Genomic DNA, 24,308 nt, shown 5'->3' on the forward strand with positions numbered 1-24,308 from the left:
GAGCACGCCGGCAAGGGGGAAAGAAAGCCTAAACCTGATTGGAACTAGGGCGCGATCACAGTCAATGGGCTTGGAGGAGATAAAAGTGCATTTCTGATTGAGGCGTCTCAGCTCAGGCGGATGTTCCTGGTGTTTGATGCGGTGTCTTGTAGTTAAAGAGGGGGGGGGCTCTATAACAAGCCCTCAGAAGAGGAATAGGATGGTGTTAATGTAGTCAGACCATCACGTACAGGAAGTCTTTATTTAGAGCGAGGGTTGGAGCTCTGCAGCTCCTGATGTTGGAGCAGAAGTTTAATGATGTATTCAGTGAAAGAACAAGTTCTCATAACCTTTTGCTTTAGTACAACTAGCGATACTACATTGTAAAGAAACAATATTACAAATAAAGGTAAAGTATTATCATATATATATATAATACACATGTATATGTATATATATAATACATATGTACATGTATATATATATTTACATATATATATATATATACGTATGTAAATATTACAGTATTAGATATAATATTGTAGACACAATGTTGTGTCATCAGGTAGCAGGAACATTAGTCCTGTTACACATGTTTGTCTTGTTTGGGACTTTATGTGTTGAATACTTGTACCTTTTTGTTCCCAAACACTGGTTCAATATTTAACATGCTAAACCCGTAAGAGGTTATCACATGTTTATAATGCAAGTCCTGATCTAAAAAATATTTTAAGTTGTAAAAAGACATAGAATATTTCCTACTTTACTTTACTTAAGCGGAATACTTAAGTAAAGTTTAACGGCAAGTTAGATCCAAAACATTTTTAAATACTTTTTTTGCCACAATAACCCTCAATCTAAGACATACAATTTGTCCACGATCCTTGTTTATCATTTTGTTGTCTTGATTTGACTTCAGAAACGACATGTAGGGTAGTTTTATTTCTTTATGTTTCCTGACAACTCTTACTGCATCCCAAAGGAAATTAAGAGAAAGGAAATTATTTGAATGTTTTTGCAATGACGTGACCTTTTCCTCATTGAAGTATATGCAAATATCCCAGGAGCACAAGGATGTGTTATGCTTGGCAGGACACGAAGGGCTGCACATCGACCCGGTTAAGTGGCCTAAGGTGACTTCACATCTTACTGCATTACCACCTGACCATATCTCCTCACTCCGGTGTTTAGGCTAACATGCTAACAGCTGCCTGTTGACATCAGTGGTGAAACGTTGGACCACCTTTAAGTCCCACATTCACAATCATTTAGCTTCACTTCGGTCTCCACCAACTTCTAAAGGAAACATCTGCCTCTCAAGCAGCTGCATTACCCATGGAGCACTCTGCTAACATCATGCAGGGTTACGTAAGTAGAATGGGGGCGAACAGCAGAGACCCTCTCAACATGTATGGGTAGGCTGATGACTTTCATGTTTGAACAAAGCTTATAGTTAGGGCTGGCTCAGGCTCGGCTTGACCCAGCTCCTCGACTGACAGCGAGCTCCTCTCTCATCCTCTTCCTCAATCTGCACTGTGTGTGTTCCTCTCTATCTGGGTGCACCCAAAGGAGAAGAAGGTGGAAGTCCTCCGAGGTCTAAGGCTATAATACCATATCCAGCCAGCCCTAACTATAAGCTTAATCAAACATCTCCATTACCCGTCTGCCGTCCTGGGAGAGGGATGCCTCCCCTGTTGCTCTCAGAGGGTGCTTCCTTTTCCACAGTTAATGATGGGTTTCCTGGAGGGGGCTTTTTCCTCGTGCGCTGTAAAGCCTCCTTCGACACATTTGTAATTTGTGCAATTGAGCTATAAAATATATTGTGATTGATTGTAATGCTAAACGCTCCACTGTTACTGTGCCTGTCCGTGGTCTGCTGCTGAGCAGGGAGTGCACTCTGGATTCATTACAGAAAGCTGCTGCTGAAACAAGTTGTGAGAGCATTTAGAAGATGAAGAGGAATACACGTTGTGAGGTAAAAATACCAAAATGTATAAATACAGAGTGGTGAGGGTTTGTCACTACAGAGGCCCTTTTAACTCTATGAGATATGTATCCTTGCTAATATAAAAACATGAATAATTGCTGCTTTAAAACATGGTTTCCTTCTTCATTCTCTCAAGACGATTTGGGCAAGCATCACTTTAAAGAAGCACATATTGCATTGTTCAGCAGTGCATTAATAGGTGGTGCTGGAGTATCTTTTGAACAGAGCACATCGTAATGGTAACCACAGCATAGGTCAATGATGTGGCACATGGAAGAGGACACATATATTAGATATGGCTCTAGATAAACACTTAGGGTAGTCGGGTCATGATCCGAAGATGTGGTAATGATCTTCACACGGTATTTGTTGTCTTTAAAGAAAGCCATAGTCTGTCAGTCTTTAATACGTTAGTGGCTGATGACCAGTTTACTGGCTCGGGCATTGCAGCAGCAGATGCTGGTTGTCATGAGGAATAACATATTGTTGGATGTCATATGCCTTGCAGTGCAGGGCTGAGTGGCCCATCCCACTACAGAGTGTGGAGGGGGGTTATAATATAATAATAATAATAATAGATTTAATTTGTTAGCGCTTTTACAGGTGCTCAAAGACGCTTTACATATATAGTGAAGAGAAAATAAAATAAAGGAACAACAAATAAATATATAGTTAAAGTTAAAGTCAAATAATACAAAAACAATCACACATTAAAAGCCAGATTGAAGAGGTGAGTTTTTGTGAGTGTGTTGAGGTCAGTGCATCTCTGATGGGTGGGGGGAGTAAGTTCCAGAGGGAGGGGGCAGCGACGGAGAAGGCTCTGTCCCCCCAGGTCCGGTGATTGGTGCGGGTGGGGTTGGATAGGAGGTGGGCTTCTGATGAGCGGAGGCAGCGGGAAGGGGCGTGGTGGTGCAGCAGGTCTGTGAGGTAGAGGGGGGGGGCCTGATTGTTGAGGGCTTTGTAAGTAATCAGGAGGACTTTGAAGTTGATTCTTTGACGGACGGGGAGCCAGTGGAGGTTCTGGAGGACGCGAGTGATGTGGTCCCGGGAGAGGGTGTGGGTGAGGAGGCGGGCAGCAGAGTTCTGGATATGTTGGAGCAATGGAGTGTATTGAGGAGGTTGGATGGTATGCCGTAGAGCAGGGGTTCCCAACTGATTTTAATATTTACTCACCACCAGCAGGTATCAACAGAGGCTAATTGTATGTAACAGCCTGAACAAATACTAGAACAATATGCATCCAAAACATATTAACAACGTTTAAAAAAGAACCAGTGTCGTTTTTTGGTTTTTCGGAAAAACGGAAAACCAACGAGGAGAAGGCGCATTATGAAGGAGACGTCCGGTCGCCAGGGTGTGTGTGTGTGTGTGTGTGTGTGTGTGTGTGTGTGTGTGTGTGTGTGTGTGTGTGTGTGTGTGTGTGTGTGTGTGTGTGTGTGTGTGTGTGTGTGACACTGGCATTTGTTTTCAGAAGATATTATGATGCTGTCGTTCGTTCCGGTGCACTCCGACAGCATTTAGCACTACATCAAGATTAAGATGAAACTAACTTCTTATGGGAACACCCGCATATACCTATGGAGTTAGCCAGATGTGTGTAAATTACTGTTCATGGTCATTTGAAAACAAATGGCGGTGTCGGACAGACACAAACACACCGAACACACAGAGCTGAGCTGAGTACATACACACACACATCATGCGCCTTGGTGACCGGAGATCTCCTTCATAAAACTAATAAAAGGGGGAGTAATCGGGCAGTTTGATGTGTGTAGAGATGTGTGTTGAGATGTGTGTGGTTAACACGTAGCAGCCTGCAGTCACTCGCTGTTCTGATGAAGGTAAACACAGCGAGTGCGTAAAAAGGCACAGCTCTCGGCGCGCTGGTGCTGCACTTCTCAGAGGCGGAGTATACGTCCCGCTGCCTCCTGATGCTGCAGCCATTTCATGAAGTGAAGGAGGCTTTCCTTCTATAAAACAGCTGTGGCAGCAGATACCGTGAGAGTCCCGGACATTAATTCATAGATCAAGGCAGACTGGTTTACAGACTCTCCTGTTTTGCCAATCCGGTACTTAAACAAATACCTCCACACCCCTGGCCGACATGTTCTTAAAATGAAGTCTGAGTTTGAAATATATCTCAAATAATGTATGCACTGCCATTTTCCCACATAAACGTAACAGTCTGCAATCAAACGGTTGTCTCCTGTGCGCTCCTCTTCCTACTTGGCGCACCGGTAACTTTCTCGTGCGCTCGAGAGGCTGAGACCAGGCTGAGCCGCCGAATCCCTCGGAACATCATAAAAGCCATTTTCAACGGTTTTCTGGTGAAAGATTAACTAGGCTAACGGATGAAATAATATGACTGGAATAGGTGCAAAAATGAAACACTTTTTGAAAAAAATATTATGATAAATTATTTTTATATATTTATAATTCTGCAAATATTACGATAAACTCACAGCTATTTTGCGGCCTGGCAGAAACACCTGGTTGGGAACCCCTGCCGTAGAGGATGCTATTGCAGTAGTCGAGTCGTGAAGTGATGAATGCATGAATCAGGGTTTCAGCAGCAGAGGAGGACGGGCGGAGACGGGCAATGTTTTTGAGGTGGAAAAAGGCGGTCCTGGTGATGTGATTGATGTGGTGGTTGAATTTGAGCTGACTGTCGAAGATGACTCCGAGGTTGCGGATGTGAGGGAGGGAGATCGAGTGTGGCTGTCAATGGTGAAGTCGAAATTCTGGATGGCTTTGGTACGGGATGGGGGGCCGATGATGATGATGTCTGATTTGGCACTGTTCAGTTAGAGATAGTTTGTTTGCATCCATGCTTTTATTTCTGAGAGACAGTTGGTGAGAGTGGAGTGTGTTGTGGAGGTGATGGTTTTTGTTGAGATATAAAGTTGGATGTCATCGGCGTAGCAGCTACCTCTCTGAAAGGTCCCAATGTGTTCATTTTGATGGACTGTCTTCTGAATGGTTAAACATTTCTAATGGTGTACCACAAGGTTCTGTTTTAGGACCACTTTTATTCTCCATATATATTAACAGCGTAGGTGATAATGTGGATGAAGCTACTTTACATTTTTATGCGGATGATACTGTGATGTACTGTGCAGCAGAGTCCTGCATCGGGTCGGGTACCCACGGGTACCCGACGGGTGACCCGCAAAAAAGGTGATTCGCGGGTGGTATTTTTCCAAACGCTTTTTTCCGGGTTCGGTTCTGGGTAAAACAAAGATGATGCGGGTCGGGTCGCGGGTGTTGCATAATAAATATATTGAAATAATGATAATTTAGTTTAATGTTTAAATCCTCAGACCTCTCCCCCGCGGGACCGTGCATAATCATAACCTCTGCAGCGCATCAATCTGCTGCTGTGCGCGCCACATTCTAAATGGCTGAGGTGAAGCTCTCTAGCGGAGAATACAGCATTTTCAATAACACTTCCTCAAGAGCGAAACCCAGCGTCTGGGAGGCTTTTGGTTCCTAGATGGAGAAAATAACCAACATCCCACGCTTTTTGAGACAAATATGCAACTGCGTGTGTTAATAATTGCACGTTTTCACTGCTCATATATAGGCTATGCGGGTTCGGGTCGGGCCGCGGAACTAATTGGCAATATGTGCGGGTAGCGGGGCGGGTTCGGTATTGCACGTCGCGGGTGCGGGGCGGGAGCGGGTCTTGAAAATCAGACCCGTGCAGGACTCTGCTGTGCAGGTCCCTCCATTCAGGAGGCTGGTGTTAAATTACAGGCTGTTTTTAACACTATTCAGACTCAGCTCTCTGAATTAAAGCTTCTTTTAAATGTGGATAAAACCAAGGTAATGCTCTTTTCAAAAGCTAAAAAGACACCAGAGCCTGTTTTAGATATTGTAACTACGCAAGGAACAACACTTGAAGTTGTTGCCTGTTACAAATACCTTGGTATCTGGCTTGATGATTGTCTCTCTTTTAAACTTCATGTCAATAACCTGCTTAAAAAGCTGAGGGTTAGGCTAGGTTTCTTCTACAGGAACAAGTCCTGTTTCTCGCTTGAGGCCAGGAAAAGGCTAGTGTAGCAAGTGTATCAGCTGTAATTAAATGAGTGATATTCAGAAGAACTAGGAACGACTATGGAGCTGAATGTGTGTGAAAAATACAACTGAAACCAGGTATGCGTTACAAAATAGTTGTATTCAAGATAACAAGTTCATTCAAATTCACATGATTATTTTTCAGGGGCCCAGTAAAGGCAAAAGACAACAAAAGAAAAGCTTCCGGGGTAAAGTTCATTCATTTCCGTGTAATCCTACTTCACCATGTGGCAGGGAGGATAGGTTTAGAATCTTAGCTCGCCATCAAGGTCCATGAAAGGTCATCAGGTGCAGCAAGCACCTGGCAAAAGCAAATATATCCAAACAAAAAACCTGACCTGTAAAAGGTCACAAGGAATAATTAGTATCTTCCCTTTGCGCATTTAAATACAAATAAATCTCTTAAATAAAATAAATACATCTCTTGTATAATACATCTCATAAATACATTCCTGGTTTAATAAATCTCTTAAATAAAATAAATACATTTCTGGTTGTATAAATCTCTTAAATAAAATAAATACATTTCTGGTTGTACAACATTTCTATATCCATTTCTATACAAAACATTAATCTGTTTACATTCAGCCAGTAAACAACAAAGCAATACCTCAGGGCTGATAGCCAAAAGCCCACAAGGTTACACTTAAAGTAATTGGGATCAGTGAAGACCCATGCATAAGATATTTCTACTAGCAATACTATTAGCATGCTAACCGCTAGCTTAGCAGCTAACGAGAGCTATCTCAATGTAGATTTCCTATTGAAAATGCTAACCGCTAAGCTAGCGGGCACATTACATAACATTACACATTTTAAATACATTCTACCAATACAAGACTCACCGCTGATTGCAGCAATTGTCACCAAAACGTTAATCTGTTTAGGAATCGTGGAGGAATCCCTGTGTGTAGTATGTAGCATCAACGTAGCAACCAGCATCACAACAGACCAGTAAAGGAAACGGAAGTGACCTGGCTGCCATTTATACTGAGCTACGGAAGCCTGCTAGGATTGAACCTGGGTTACACTTTCCCCCCCTGATCTCATGTACGTCTCGGACATGGACCTGGTTGTGTGCTAATTGGTTGCTGCAATGTGTGCAAGGGAAACTCAGTGTCTGTTAAGGCATATGTGAAGGCAGTAGCCAACCCATGAAAAAGTGTATGGAAGGTGTCTAATACTGGTTGTCCAAGTTTTGCGTAGCGAAATCGTTCTGGTGGTTTCCTGTTCCTAGTTGGACGTCTTGGAAGTTCATCCACATTGTCTGAAGTGGAGATTGGCAAGTCATCGTCTTCAGAGGAACGGGCCCTTTCCTCTTCAGCAATGTCTGCTTTTTCTTCTCCAGCAATGTCTGCTTGTTCCTCTTCAGCAATTTCTGCTGGTTCCATTCCAGTTCTCTTCAGTTTAGAGAGGTTCTGAGCAGCATCCTCTGCTGCTGCACCAACAGGGGCTGTGCTATTGGTAGTTGGTAGTATTGTGCTGGAAAGAGAACTAATGGGATCTGCTGGTATGTCAAGTATGGTGGTGAATCTTGAAAGCTCAGAGATGGGCAATTCACTGTACCAGTATATTGGGGCTTCATCTTCATCAATGTCGACATGATTTTTTAGATGTTCTGTGTTGGAACAAGTTATGGGCTTGCGGATTCGTGTTGGAATTGGGATTTCTGGAGCAGATAGGTAACCACAAGGAAGAAGAAGATCTCTATGTAAGGTACGTTGGGGACTATCTTTTTTCTCTGGTCTGACTGTGTAGTAGGGGTGTTGAAAATAATCGTTTCTACGATGCATTGCGATGCGGACGTGGACGATTCGGTCTCGATGCAGTGACGGAAGATAATCGGTTATAGAGTAGTAACGTTGCTTCCTGATTTTCCGGCCGCGGCTTTACTATAACGTTTTTTCTGTCACTTTAATATCAAATCGGTCGGTGACGCAGAGATCAGGGAACATACGTGACAGCGGCACAGCAACACGGAGCAGTCTGCTTTATCCACCAACACAAGAACACCAGTCCAGAACCGACAACAGCAGGACCCGCTCTGAATCACTCCGTGCATGTCGCTGCGGCTCAGAGACACAGGGAGGGATTTATGTTTTTCAAAAATAATCGCGTTACAATCATGTCAGGTTTTTGGTGGATTTAATTAAGTCTTGGATTGCAAAGTATGAATGTCCTCTAGCAATTTGCAGACGATATATAGGCCTACGTGTGTAAAGTTTGTGAAGGCAGGAGGAAAAAAGCTTCCGCGATCACCGTCTCCTCTCCGTTACTCCAAGCCCCGCCCCCTCCCTGAAAATAATGAGTGACAGGCTGATAGTGACCCGATAGAAACGTTGTTATTCACTTAATCACTGAGATATAATGAAGCTAATTTAATCTCATACATTCATGGGATTTATGTAACAGTAAGACAGAGAATGTAAGTGTGCACCCACATGCAGTATTTTTGTTTGTATATGCTGTTGTAAATACTCCTGTTGTCTGCTGTGTTCAGACTCAAGTCCTGTGTGTGATGCCACATTCAGGACATTGAGAATGGAACAACTTCACACACGGAGGCTAGACCTATACAATTAATTTATTTTGGTTTATAAATTAACGTCAAGACATTTATGTAATTTGATTTCTGAAGCACTTTCTAAATAATAAAAAGAGAGTTCATATGTATTTACTGCATGTATGCATTGATGAAAAATAAGCCATGTGCAGTAATATAGAAAATTGAGGATGCAACGCATTGGTATGAATCGTGATGCACCGTGATGCACCGGGATATCGAACCGAATCGAATCGTTGACAGGATAATCGTAATCGAATCGAATCGTGAGACCAGTGAAGATGCACAGCCCTACTGTGTAGACCGGCAATGTTCCAGCTCTTTTGGTAACAACATACACTTCAGATTCCCATGTGTCTGATAGCTTATGTTTTCCTCTCAGACGTACATTTCTGACGAGGACACGGTCTCCAACGGAAAGATCAGCAGCAATGATATGCTTGTCAAATCTTATTTTGTTCTTCTGCATGCTCTTTTCTGCGTTTCCAGTTGCTATCTTGTAGCTTTCCTCCAAATGAGACTTTAAATCTTGGACATACTGAGAGTGAGATGTATGTTGTTTGTTTGTAAGAGGTAGTCCAAAAGCTAAGTCAATTGGTAGACGTGGTTGCCGCCCAAACATGAGTTCGTATGGCGAGAATCCTGTAACGTCATTCTTTGTGCAGTTGTAGGCATGTACAAGGGGTTTCACAAAGTCTTTCCAATGTGTTTTGTCCGACTCTTTCAAGGTTCCAAGCATACTCAAGAGTGTGCGATTGAAATGCTCAACCGGGTTTCCTCTTGGGTGGTATGGTGTAGTCCTTATTTTATGAATTCCTGTGATTTGGCATAGTTCCTTTATTGTCCTGGACTCAAAGTCCGGTCCCTGATCGCTGTGTAGTTTGTCTGGAATTCCGTAGTGAATGAAAAAGTTTTCCCATAGACATTTGGCCACTGTCCTAGCCTTCTGGTTGGGTGTGGGAATAGCAATGGCATACTTGGTAAAGTGATCTGTGATGACAAGAATGTCCTTAGTACCACTTCTGTCCGGTTCTAACGACAGATAATCCATGCAGACAAGTTCAAGAGGTCTTGTGGTTCTAATGTTTACAAGAGGTGCAGCTTTTTCAGGCAAAGCCTTTCTTTTTACACACCTCTCACACGTTTTTATCTTGTTGTAGACATCAGTGGACATTCTTGGCCAATAAAATCTGGCACGAACCAAGTCTAGAGTTCTTTCTATTTCCATGTGACCCATGTTGTCGTGTAGACTGGTCAGGACTTGGTGACGGAATTCAGGTGGCAAGACAATCTGATGAGAGCTTTGAGTTCCTATTTGCCTCCTCCTAACAAGAATGTTGTTCCGGAGCTCCAAACGATTCAGTTCTCGGAGGAGAAGGGGCAACTCAGGGAGTTCATCCCGCAAAGTAGGTGGTACTGTTTCTCCATGTTCCAATTGAGAGATGATATGCCTGATGGTTTGGTCTGCTCTTTGTGTTTCTGCTATCTCAGTCTCAGTAAGCTGAGGAGTGAATGAGGACTCAAACTGACTGTCATTTACAAAACTGTCCGGTAGTACATCAGTTGAAGTGGACATGGACTGCACAAGAGCGATAGTATGTTTGCTGTCGTTTGAACTGTAAATGAGCTGTCTATCACAAATGGCTTGTATAGTGGATTGCTCAATGGGGATCAAAGCAGGATCAAACAGATGCTGTTGTGCGAATTTCCAAATTCTTTCCCTCTCCTTCATTGATTTCTGATCATCAATGAGACCACCCTGTGGTCTGCGGGAAAGTCCATCGGCATCTGCGCTTTGTTTCCCAGCACGATATAGGATTTTAAAAGAAAAGGTGGAGAGTGCTGCAAGCCATCTGTAACTGGTTGCATCCAGTTTGGCTGATGTTAGAATATAAGTGAGAGGGTTGCTGTCGGTCACCACTGTGAAAGGATTGCCATACAGAAAGTCATTGAGTTTTTCTGTTACGGACCACTTGAGGGCAAGGAATTCGAGTTTGTGAGCTGGATAATTGGATTCACTACGGGAAAGTCCTCTGCTGGCATAGGCAATTACTCTCTTAACTCCTTCTTGCTCTTGATATAACACAGCTCCAAGGCCAGTGGAGCTGGTGTCAGTATGAAGGATGTAAGGCTTTTGAGGATCAGGAAAAGCAAGGATAGGGGCAGTAGTGAGTTTATGGATGACTGTTTCAAAGGCATGTTGACATACAGATGTCCAACGGCCATGAAAAGGCTCTTTCGGATTCAGGTATTTTTCTGCACGCAACGTTAGTTTTAATTTCTTCTGTGATGGTGGATACCCAGACGTGAGATCGTGGAGGGGTTTGACGATTGCAGAGTAGTCTTTTACAAATCTTCTATAGTACCCAGCAAAGCCAAGAAATGATCGAAGTTCTCTTAAGTTTTTGGGTACTGGCCAGGTTGTGACTGTTGCGACTTTTTCTGGGTCAGTTTCTACGCCATTACTGGAAACAATATGTCCCAAGTAGCGGACGGATGTTTGAAAGAACATACACTTTTCAAGGGACAGTTTCAGACCAAACTCTTTTAGCCGATTCAACACTTTCATCAGCCTGGCTTCATGCTCCTCTAATGTTGGGGAAAACACAATGATGTCATCGATGAAGACGAGGACCTCTTTCAAGTTCATGTCTCCCATACATTTCTCCATGAGGCGCTGGAAAGTGCTCGGTGCATTTGTAACTCCTTGGGGCATGCGATTAAACTCCCAAAATCCCAAGGGACATACAAAGGCAGTTTTCGATTTATCTGCTTCGTCCATTTCGATTTGATAATATCCACTTTTCAGATCAAGTACTGAGAACCACTTAGAACCGGAAAGTGCTGTGAATGTGTCTTCAAGCTTTGGCAGAGCATAAGCATCTTTTATTGTTTGTAGATTTAGTTTTCTGTAATCAATACAGAGTCGAACACTGCCGTTCTTTTTTCTTACTACCACAATGGGTGATGAGAAGGAAGATTCAGATTCAGATTCACGGATTACTCCTGATTCAAGGAGTTCCTGAAGATGTTTCCGTACAGCGTCGATGTCTTGAGGGTGGATTGGTCTTGCTCTGTGCTTGAATGAGGTTTCTTCTGAAAGTTTGATGTGATGAGTAACTTTATCAGTTCTACCAAAATCAAGATCATGTTTTGCAAAGACTTGTGGGATGCTATTGAGCTTTTCCGTAATGCGATTTTTCCATTCAGGTGAGAGTGGGGAGTCACCAAAGTCGAAACTCTGAAGTTTTGAGAGTCCAACGCCTGATGAAGAGGCTTGAATTGGCTCAGAAACGCTGTGCTGCTTTAAGATTGTCTGAACAGCACTTACTTCTGCAACCACAGATCTCGCAGGGATGGAAATATCGTGATCCGATTCATTCGTAATGACTACTGGCAACTGGCATGGCTGATGTCTGGGAAAGTCAACTAGACAGGATTTAACCATCAAGCCGCCAGGCAAAGAGAAAGAAGACGGATGCTCAACAAGGACAGATTTCTCCGACTGCAAAAACTGTGAAGCGACAACTCCTTCCAGGACAACAGTTCCTCCTGCTGGAATAGTTTGTGGGTTCTGTCCATGCATTCGGGTAATGCCATGATAACCATTTCTTGAATGCTTGTGCCTTAGTTCCAGGATTTTCAACACAACTCGGTATCCATAAGGAAGACGAGGATTTTCTGGCACGTTGTGATCCAAGTATTTTTCGTACAGGACATCCAATGTGTTAGTTCCAACAAGCACAAACGAGAGAGAATCTTTAACATCAGGCACCACCAAGGCAAGAGTGTGCACTTCAACTGGTTCACCAACAAAGTCAACAGGAAAAGTAAGGTCAAGCTCAATGTAGCCCATGTATGGCACAGTTTGACCATTGGCTCCTTCAACTTCAAGAATATCCATTAAAGGTTTGATTTCTTGATCGGATAGATACTTGCAGTAGAAAGAATGGGGAACTGTAGTCACCTGTGAACCTGTGTCCAACAGACAATTAAATTGTGTTTCTTTTATGCTCACTTGTGCTGTGCTCTTAGTGCCAACAAGTCCTTTTGGTAACTGGTATGGATATGGAGGAGACCAGTTTACAGGACATTCATCCGCTGCAGCCCTCGTCTGTCCTTCCTCAAGGGCTGCAGTTAGTTTGATGGATTGGAAGATGTGTTCTTTCCGTCCCACATCTGTTGCTTTTGTTGCAACTGCTTACGTTTTGCCATGACCAGATTTGGATTGGGTGTATTACTACATGATGTAGCAACGTGACCATCTTCTCCACACCTAAAGCAGTACCAAGGTTTAGGCTTGTTTGAGTGTTGTGTCATGGCAGTTCTCACAGGTCTGGTATTGAAACCACTTGGTTCAGGTCTTGATTGTGCCTGAGTTGTGAGCTGGCTCTGCAGTTTATTCATCTGCGTTCTGAGATCCTCGATTGCCTTGAAGTCATGCTTTGGATTTGAGTCACAAGCGCAAGTGCTTTGTGAACTCACTTGTACTCGTTGTCTGGACGAACTGATATGTTTTTTCATGCGGCTCTCCTTGGATAGTTGTCTGTCTTTTTCTGTGCGTAACAAGAGCAAAAGCTCTGAAAAGGAAGGAGGATTGTCTTTTTTCTGTTCAAGTTGTAAGTTTGTTATGACTGTGTTATCCCAGCATCCACGGCAGAATTGTTTAATGAGATGCTTTTCTATTTCACTTGTCAAAATGCCTCCTCTTTTGACGACAGAATTCAAGGTAAGCTGCAATCGCTGAAGGTAAGCAGACGGCCTTTCACCAGGGTCTTGGAGTGTGTTCAAGAATTGAGCAAAGAGCTCCTCTCCATCTTGGACAGTGGCAAAGGCTGAGTCAAGAACCTGTAAGTAGATGGTGGGTAAGGCATCAGGACGCAGACCTTTGACCACATCAGCTGCAGGAGACAACAAGCTCTCAAGAACTCGTCTGGTGACGTGCAAGGCAGACAGACTAGGATCAGCACTCAGTAGTTCAATTTGAGAGCGCCAAGTTTCATAATCTGCTTCATTACTGTGTTTAGGGAATTTCCCAGAGAAGGTACGAAGTCGAAGCGGAGAGAGTGAATGTGAGCTTATGTCTTCCTTTCTCACTATGTGTTCAACCACAACTCTTTGAATTTCAGGAGGATTTAATTCAGTTCCTGAAAGAGAGAAAGTTCTTCTATTAGGTAGGTGAATAGGGTTTGTTGGAGGTGTTGGAAGTTGGATCTTAACGGATGGGTCCTCTTCAAAGTTCTCTTCGAGTTCCTCACCAATTTGACTCATCATGTCCTTTAACACTTCCTCAAAGGGTTTTCCACTATGTTTTGCTAGTTGTCTTAGATCATTGAGATATTGTGTCGTGCAGCTGCTGCCAAATTTGGCTGTGTATTCTAAAGCTAATGCTTTGACACAATATGTGACGTCTGCCACCTCTCGTGAAGGATGGTAATACGGCAGTAGGGGATCTAATGCTGCTAATGCGGATCTAAGATTATATTCAACGATCAGGTTTTTGTGATATTCGCTATCGGGATCATCAACTGGAACTATTTTCTTAATAGAACCGTATTTTTTTAAACATTCAACAATTTCCTCATCTGTTTTTGTATCAGTAAGACCGCTAATGATCACAGAGGATGATACATCTACATCTAAAGACTCAAGGAAATCCACTTGACATTTAAGTGCAACAAGATAACAGAAATGACTTAAACCCCAACCATACAATGGCTTCACACTTATTCAGCTCCTGGCTAGCTCGCCACTATGTAGCAAGTGTATCAGCTGTAATTAAATGAGTGATATTCAGAAGAACTAGGAACGACTATGGAGCTGAATGTGTGTGAAAAATACAACTGAAACCAGGTATGCGTTACAAAATAGTTGTATTCAAGATAACAAGTTCATTCAAATTCACATGATTATTTTTCAGGGGCCCAGTAAAGGCAAAAGACAACAAAAGAAAAGCTTCCGGGGTAAAGTTCATTCATTTCCGTGTAATCCTACTTCACCATGTGGCAGGGAGGATAGGTTTAGAATCTTAGCTCGCCATCAAGGTGCATGAAAGGTCATCAGGTGCGGCAAGCACCTGGCAAAAGCAAATATATCCAAACAAAAAACCTGACCTGTAAAAGGTCACAAGGAATAATTAGTATCTTCCCTTTGCGCATTTAAATACAAATAAATCTCTTAAATAAAATAAATACATCTCTTGTATAATACATCTCATAAATACATTCCTGGTTTAATAAATCTCTTAAATAAAATAAATACATTTCTGGTTGTATAAATCTCTTAAATAAAATAAATACATTTCTGGTTGTACAACATTTCTATATCCATTTCTATACAAAGCATTAATCTGTTTACATTCAGCCAGTAAACAACAAAGCAATACCTCAGGGCTGATAGCCAAAAGCCCACAAGGTTACACTTAAAGTAATTGGGATCAGTGAAGACCCATGCATAAGATATTTCTACTAGCAATACTATTAGCATGCTAACCGCTAGCTTAGCAGCTAACGAGAGCTATCTCAATGTAGATTTCCTATTGAAAATGCTAACCGCTAAGCTAGCGGGCACATTACATAACATTACACATTTTAAATACATTCTACCAATACAAGACTCACCGCTGATTGCAGCAATTGTCACCAAAACGTTAATCTGTTTAGGAATCGTGGAGGAATCCCTGTGTGTAGTATGTAGCATCAACGTAGCAACCAGCATCACAACAGACCAGTAAAGGAAACGGAAGTGACCTGGCTGCCATTTATACTGAGCTACGGAAGCCTGCTAGGATTGAACCTGGGTTACACTAGTTACTGTGACCTTTGACCTGTGCTGGACTATGGGGATTTGTTGTATATGAATGCACCTGCCAATTACCTGAGCAAATTGGATGCTGCGTATCACAGTGCTCTGAGATTTGTCACAAATTGTAAAGCGCTTACACATCACTGTACCCTGTATACCAAGGCAGGTTTACCATCACTCTCTGTACGGAGGCTCAGTCATTGGTACACGTTTATCTATAAAGCTTTGTTGGGTAAACTCCCGTATTATATCTGCTCTCTGATAACACACAGAGTTGCAAGCAGCTATTGTCTGAGGTCACATGATGTAGTCTTGTTAGATGTGCCAAGAGCAAGGACTGTCTTCAGTAAGACAGCTTTTATGTGCGCAGCTCCACTTGCTTGGAACAATCTTCAGCAAGAATTGAAACTGAGCAATCTCATTCCTCTGCATGTTTTTAAAGCTAGGGTAAATGAAATGCTTGCTGATACAATGGGCACTTTTAAATGTCTAGTTGTTGTTGATGTTGATAAACTGATGTCTGTCGGTGAGGTAGGATTTCAGCCAGGAGAGTGCAGTGTCGGTGCTGTTGAGTGATGATTCGAGGAGGGACAGCAGGATGGTGTGGTAGATGGTGTCGAATGCTGAGGTGAGGTCGAGGAGGATGAGGATGTTCAGGTTCCCGGAGTCAGAGGAGAGGAGGAGGTCGTTTGTGATTTTCAGAAGAGCTGTTTCGGTGCTGTGTTTTGATCGGAAACCGGATTGAAATGGCTCAAAGAGGTCATTGGAGCTGAGGTGGGCTTTAAGTTGTGAGGCAACGACACGTTCAAGTATTTTTGACAGAAAGGGGAGATTTGAGATGGGCCGGAAGTTGGACATGATGTCAGGTGTGAGTCCAGGTCTTTTGAGAATGGGTGTGACAGCAGCCAGTTTGAGAGAGGGGGGAACTGATCCAGATCTGAGGGAGGAGTTAATGATGGTGGCGATGAGTTGGGAGATGGCAGGGAGGCTCTCTTTAACAAATTTGGAGGGCATTGGGTCAAGTGTGCAGGTGGAGTTAATTCCAGTCATGAAGTGGGACAGTTGCATGGGGGTCACAGGAGAGAAGTGGGACAGGGGCTGTGAGGTGAAGGGGGGGAGCCAGGAGGGGAGGTGGGGGGTGCTGATGAGGGTGTCAGATTGCTGTAAATGTTGATGATTTTGGTTTGGAAAAACGAGAGGAAGGAGTTGCACTGTTCGGTGGTGAAGGACGAGGTGGCGTTGTCATAGTTCATTGAGACAGAAGGAGAGGGTGCTGTTATAATAGTCCACAAGTTCAGATGGGTTTTCAGAAAGTGGGGGGGGGGGGGAGACAGACATCTTACAGGTAATGGAGGCAGTGATTGCTGAAGGTGAGATGGATTTGAGATTTCTGTAGGTTATTGTGCGTTTTTGCTTTTGGGTGGGGATGGGAATGTTGATGTCCATGATGATGGCCAGGTGATCAGAGATGTGGAGATTGAGGCTGGACAGATGATGGATGGTGAGACCAGTGGAGCAGACCAAGTCCAGGATGTGACCACGGCTGTGTGTTGGGAAGTCGATGTGTTGAGAGAAGTTGCAGCAGTGAAGGGTTTCCTTAAATTCAGAGGCATATTTGCAGGTCGGGTCGTCAACATGAATGTTAAAATCACCTAAGAGGAGAACAGATGGGGATATGGCAGAAAGCTGAGTGAGAATGTCAGAGAGGTCGGAGAGAAAGGAGGGGTTTGGCTTCGGGGGACGGTAGAGGATGGCTGTGACCAGGGGAGTGGGACCAGAGAGTTATGCGTGTGTGTCAACCACCAAAAGGCTCTCCACTAGCACAATTGGTAAAAACAAATACCAGAGAAATACCAACCCAGTCTCACAAAAAAAAACGTGTAATACCTACGTTGGTCCACAGGGCAAGACGTAGTATATTCACAAATAACCCTCTCAAGACGTAACATGGATACCATTTATTTTCCTATTAATTTCTAATGACCGGTGTCCATGTCACGTGATCGCAAACTTTACCAGCGTGAGAAAAACAAAACATGGCGGTCACCCGACTTATTTTTTGTGGAAAATCCTAAATTGTAGGATAGTTGGACATTAAAATGCTTACCAAGATTATTTGAGGTCCCACCAGGAGAACATGTATATGCTACGTATTTTAACTATAGTGGTTGCTCTGCGGGCACCCCCTGAAATTGTGAGATTGATACGTCTTTCCCCCTATTCATTTCTATTGAACAGCGTCCATGTCAAGTTATCGTCAACTCTCACCGGGTGAAAACAGTATGTCCGGTCTCTGCGTTTTCATAGTAAAACCGGAAGTATTCTCCTGACTGTCAAATGATTTTACAGTGATATCTGCAGTACTCATCCACTAAAAGACATCAGTTTATCCTTGTTAATTACACAACATTAATTGGTTTGAATTGTGTACAAGAATGCTTTTGTGTTTTTCCCTTTTGATTCTGAGAGACACATTTCTTTTTCAGAGATTTTGATAGCCGACAACATCTAATTACCCATAATCCTCAGCTATCGTTGAAGCTCAGTGATTGGATGTTTTAGCCCAATGCACGTTGGGATATGGTGTTTATGCGATAAGAAATCAGAGAAAAAATTAAAATAATAATACTTTATTCTGCGTGTGCTTTTCTCTTTAAAAGTCATCACATAACGGCATTGTAATACACGGGTCGGCTGCATTAAATATTACACATCTGCCGTAGTTCTTTATTTATAGAGCCCTGATTAGAAGACCTTTGGACAAACTGGAAGACCTCTGACAACAAAACTGAATACTTGACGTGGATCATAAATATATCAGCAATTAAACAACATCTTCAATTTCTCTTCACACAATACGTCTCCTTGCAGTATCAACATTAATTCGGCTAACTTTTATATTTGATCCAATTGGTAGATAGGTTATATTTACACCATAACGGTGCACAGCTGATAGAAAAGGACTTGTAGTTTTTAAAGATATTACTGATGTTCTTTTAATTAAATAATGCAAATACTGAGTTGAGAGAATAGTCAGGGGATTTGGGTGATGGGAGACACATCTATGGAATCAGAATTTCAATAGCTTACCATTAAATGACGGATAGACCTTTCTGTCTGTGATGTTTTACAAATCAGATATTCATATGTGTAGAACTAAAATGTGTGAAATAATATAGCAATATCCTGTAAAATGATGTGAAAACATGAATACAACTACACATCTTCAGATGTTATACATACATAAGTGTCCCACACTAATAATACAAAGTTATTGTGGAGGCTTTCTGTGAATAATCAAGTAATGGATGAAGACACAGTTTATGGGAGATGGCACTTCCTTCCTGCTGGTGTCAGTTCTTTCTATTCTTCCTGATGATCTGCTGAAACACTTCTGATGTTCTGAGACTTCACAAAGCCTGGTGGAAACTGTTGACTGTAAGTGAGGCAGTGAGGCAGTGCAGCCATCCCATCCTCTGTTACAGGCTCTGACAGAGGTGGGAAGTAGTCAGGTACAAATACTTCCTAACTGTACTTAAGTACATGTTTCTGCTATCAGTACTTTTCCTCCACTATTTATTTTCTGACAACCTTTTACTTGTACATTTTGAACACAAATACCTGTACTTTCTACTTCTTACATTTTTAAATGAGGCTCGTTACTTCATTTTTAATCTGCATTTGGTGGCCTGGTCATTATTATTTAAAGGAAGGCTCCAGTCATTAGATAGTTAATAAAAACTTAAACCATACCCTGAAGAAATCAGCGATATTCCCCGGTAAATAATGATTTTATAGCTCTTTTTTATCAAAACCTGTATATTCCGTCAGGCAGCTGCCATTTTGGCCATTTCGGATTTACATGATCCGAAAAACTAGGTCGTGACGTCATCTATGCGTTCACTTTGTAAACACACGAACAGCTCATTCGACGAAAACATGGCGGAGTATTTGAGTTCGGACTCGTCAGCCGAGGAAGAAGTTTAGAAAAATAAAGTCTAGGCGGACTTACTTTGAATTATCACTATAGGTATTCATTCCATCCAAATACAACTGTAAAAAAAATAAAAAACATACTCTGTTATCCTCTTAGGCCCCACGGACCCGGTTCCGGGGCCGAAATCGCGTCATTTGCAGGAAACAACGTCTAAGGAACCTTAATATTTAATAAACTATGAATATTTTATATCCATATAACGGGAAAAAAACTAATTTAACTGATCTTTTTCATTTTTTTCTTCAAAAAAAACACACAATGCTAACAGTGAGCCTCTGAATTAGCCCCGAGCGAAAAATGCTAACCTATTACTGCACCGAAAATCACTCCCTTATTACTTATCCTAGCTGCACATCCAACACATCGTTTATGATCGTAAAGACACAGAATCTAACGGTGCTCACCTCACCTCTGAAAGATACAAACTCGCGACATTATCAACAAAAACGTACATCAAAACAAGTGGCGCTAGGTACTAACATGCGCTAGGCTAACATGGCTTACCTTCGTCTTTGCCTGGTCTAAACTGGTCTTCAATGGCATTACAACGATAAAAAAGATGATGTAGTTAATCCATAGGTTAATATCCAATGTGACTGTGTCCCCTTTGAAATGTTCTGATAATCTATAAGCAATAAAACTGCAATTCCGTTATCTGCTGTCCGCTCTGTGCGCTCTGGGTCCTGCAATTTCTGCTTCCTTACGTAGTAAACAATAAGTAAAGTCTGCTGCGTAATGTGCTTACGCTGGCTGGCATTGGCAGTGCACTGCATCCCCATTAAGTAATGGTTGATTAATAAATCCCATTTTATGTTTCATCATACTCTCAGAGTAGTCGTCCGGAAACTTGAAATGTTCGCTGCATACATGCGCCTGTGGATCTTTCGGTTCGGGCAGAGCACATTTCGCTAGCCACTGCCTCCGAACGTACTACCTACGCTTACCCGTTGGCAATAGATGGAACCGAGCATTCCGTGGATTGTTCCTATCCGAATTGTGGCAATGTTTCGCGATACAATGAGGCATATTTCTATAGAATTGTGAGAGTAACTAGAGTAAACAACATGAACAAAGCACAAAGCAACATGTCCTCGACACCAAACGCATAGTTCACGTCACTTCCGGTAAAATAAGTCATGTGACTCGTGAAAATGGGGCCGCCCACAGGGTTGATGTTATTTCGGTAATTAATCAGCTTAAAATCACTGATAACGTCATCGGATTAAAATAAATAAAAAAAGACTGGCAGAGACTGGTCTGTTTTATCGGATGATAATTATTTAAAAATGCGTGTCATGAGCATTGCCTCCGTTTAAAGACATTATGTACCTATTTCAACCTAATGTCTTACAGAAAACATGATCGCTGTATGTATGACAATGACAGTATAACAATTTGAAATAGAAGTTATTTAATGTTCTAAGTGAGGTCCAGTTACCAGCTGACTCTATAAAACAGCTGGTAGTTATAGCTACTTTTGACTTAACGGTCTCTTATTATACTAGGCATATATTATAGGTCTCAGATATATACAATTATATAAAAACATGAAGTGTTTTGCTCAAAATACCAAACAGATCACCCATTCTAGCCATGCCTCATACCCCTCTAAAAAAAAGGGGGGGGCCTGCTCAGAAGTATACCGGCAGATCCTCAGCTAAATTCTGCCGTGATTAAACGCCATATCATGTTCAAAACCGCATCAAGGATTATTTCTGAAACAGTATTGAGCTCAAATGCTTTTTCTCTCTGTGGTTTACCACAAGGTGAGTACCTTTTATATCCGCTTTTCTTTAGCGATGCTAATATAAACACAGACCATATTACGTCCAAAACAGTCGGGCATTGTTCCTTATAGCAACGTTTCTGATAGGGCCGTGGGTGTAAAGCCAGCTCACATTTCTGATATTACGTCATATCTGACGCAAATCTGGATCAGCTCCGTTGTACCCCCGTTTTTAGAGATTTGGGTACGGAGGAAAAGAGAGAGGGTTTTATTTTAGTCTCCTGACACACCAGGGACACATAGTTATGTATAAAGGACATCAAAAAGTGCATTTTGCATGACTGGAGACCTTTAAGTATTCTTCAAAGCCCATACTTATTTCCTTCACTGGAGTAAAGAACTTTTGTCAGTACTTCAACTTTTACCAGAGTATTTTTAAACAAGAGTATCTGCACTTCTACTTGAATGAAGGATGTGTGTACTTTTACCATCTTTGGTCTTTGATTATGCTTCCATAGGTGGAAGATAAAGCATCAGCAGTGCATCGGATCAGCACCAAAGTGTAACAGGTTCTCTCTGGGCCTGTGTTGCACCCTATCACTCAGTTTCAGGAAAATCAGGTTATTTGTTTTCCTCGTAACACTATTAACACTAGGGATGCACGATAGCCGATATTAGGAATTATGACGTCATCCCGATAAACCGATAACAGTATTAATAGCCCCGATAATATACAATATATTTTTTGGGTAAAAAAAAAGAAAAAATACTGCGGTGTGGGTGGATTGGGATGAGGGTCGCTTGTTTTTCACTCGGCTCCTCCCGTTTTGCCAGTACTGTGGTGTTAGTGGTTTAGGAAGAGGGGAGTTCTTCACAAATCCAGCGCTCCCTAATACTTCGAACCTGATCAGTCACCTGAAACATCGCTACGATGGTGTGTTAAAAGCGTACGAAGACAGTAATACAATACAGTGTGCGTGTGCGTGTGTGTGTGTGCGCGCGCGCGTGCGTTGGAGCTATGTGCAACTCAAGGCATATGCTCGAACCGGAGCTGCCTGGACGCTGCAATCATGTTGCCGAGTGTGCTGACTTCTCGTACAATGTCCCACTGTCTGCTTCCTGCATAAAGTCAAGTGCTCGGCGCAGTTGTGTGGATAGGGCGCTCCTCTGTTTTCATTTAAACAGCTCCTTATATCCGTTAGCGCAGCTAGCTAGCACCAGATGCTAACAACAACAATGCACGTAAGGTCTCTCTCTTGCTCGCTCGGACCACACATACACACACCCTGCCGGTCCTCCCGATGGCCAGTCGGTGCCTGCCGGTGAGCGTGGAAGTGTGGTCTGCCACAAGCGGACAGCAGGAGCGGGGCTGTCAGCATCAGCTTGTAGATGGTATTTTAAACTCGATGCGCTCTGAAACTACGGGGCGGCCGAGGAAAAAAAATACACATGCGTTAATTGCGTTAAAATAATTAGTGGCGTAATTTTTATTTGTATTATCGGTTATCGGTATCGGTCTTGAGAAGCAGGAAGTTATCGGTATCGGTATCGGTTTCAAAAAACCAATATCGTGCATCCCTAATTAACACACACACAAAAAAAAGAACCTCTTCCTGACCTCATGGCTGAAGTAATAATGGTTTCCAAACGGCCAGATGTTGATGTTCTTAATGAGTTAAATGATGTGAAGCATACTCTAAAGTTACTTCTGATGACAGATGGGCTCCTCAATGTTTTCAGCCTCTTGGTAATGATGTTTCACAGCTTGTGTTTACTATGTGAACTTAGTGGTGAGGGGTAGGAAGCCCATTGTGGCCACAGATGCTTCTTGTGTTCTACTTTTACGTTGACAATTAAATCAAACTTGTCGTCAAATTGGGTTCTGGGTAGTGATGGGCATTTTCCTTCTCCTTGTCCAATAGCTTGGTTTCAACCAGTAGGGGGCCAGAGCTTTGCATTATAACAGAATCAAGAATTAGACCTGAATATTACATTACTTTACATTTAATTTAGCTGATACTTTCATCCAAAGCAACTTACAATTAGTGCCAAAACTATAAAGATACAACCCTGCAGGTACATTAGCTTAAATTAAGCCAAACCATTTAAAGTACTATGATTTATTTACTTTTTTGGTTACATTTATAGATTTTGTTAAATTTGAATGTGCCGTGGAATGTATGCATGCATCAGATGCTGAGAAATATATAATCCACGAATACTGAAATACATAAATACAATAGGGGTTTTAAAGTGGTTTGGGGCTTTAGTAACTTGAGTAATTAAACATTTATTTTTCATCATTCCTTGCCTATAGCTCTCACAGGAACTGCCCTCAACACTGAAACACCGCGATGTATCAGACCTGAAGGGATCCGTACGCAGTACTCTGCATGTGTGCCCCCCCTCAGTCTGTCCATCTGTCTGTGTGTTTTTCCAACACTTCAACATGTATCTTGACACATTTGCTCCATATATACTCATGGTCCCCAGAGGATGGTATCAATAGATGTAGTGACTTCCTGTCTTTGTCCTATAGCGCCCCCATCAGGCCAAAAAGGTCCTCTAAAACAATGCAATGGTCTGCGGAGGGATCTCAAAGACACTGTTTCTTTGTGTTGTATTGTTCCTCCCTCCCCGTGGATGAACCCGTATGTTTTTCGTCTTATCTTTGAGCTCACATCCTAATTAGTCCAAAATGTCTGTATAAAACAGAAAATAACATCTACTGTACATATAATCAGTAGAGCGCCGTGCGTAATTCCATCCTGGCTGCCAGCTCTAAGGATAATGAAAATAGAAATGTCTTTGTTTCTGTCCTGTCTTTATATGTTGTAACAGTAATAGGACAAACAGAGGTTATCCATGTATTTATGATATTTCAATAATTCCACCCAAAGCAATAGAAAGGATGTGGCTGTCATGTCATATTTGATCCCCAATATTTACACTTCTCTCTGACAGGAATCCTTGAAAGCTGATTGGTGGAGCAGTGAGCAGTTTCCTCCTGTCTTTCATGTTGCTTTTTAACTTCTGCTTGAGAATACTTCAGACTATAAGAAATTATTTTTTTGTTTTAGTTCATAATTGACTGTATTTTAAATGCAACTATGTTGAATAACTGCATTAACTAATGTATTTATTATTCGTTTCCTGCACCTCGTTCACATTATTT

The 24,308-nt window shown here is 42.2% G+C and overlaps 1 protein-coding gene across 3 annotated transcripts in view; it reads right to left on the bottom strand.

Moving 5' to 3' along the window:
- The window catches only part of syn3 (synapsin III), a 185,821-nt gene that overhangs the window by 151,456 nt on the left and 10,057 nt on the right, over positions 1-24,308 (bottom strand). Inside the window, exon 1 of one of the 3 annotated variants that reach the window (XM_034112441.2) lies at positions 6,889-7,357. The exons of the other annotated variants lie outside the window; for them this stretch is intronic. The gene's annotated coding sequence lies outside the window, so the exon portion shown is untranslated. Of the gene's footprint in view, positions 1-6,888; positions 7,358-24,308 lie in introns of those variants that run through there. 3 annotated transcript variants of the gene reach the window in all.

This window comes from Pseudochaenichthys georgianus, chromosome 23, assembly GCF_902827115.2.
Source record: "Pseudochaenichthys georgianus chromosome 23, fPseGeo1.2, whole genome shotgun sequence".
Lineage (NCBI taxonomy): Eukaryota > Metazoa > Chordata > Actinopteri > Perciformes > Channichthyidae > Pseudochaenichthys > Pseudochaenichthys georgianus.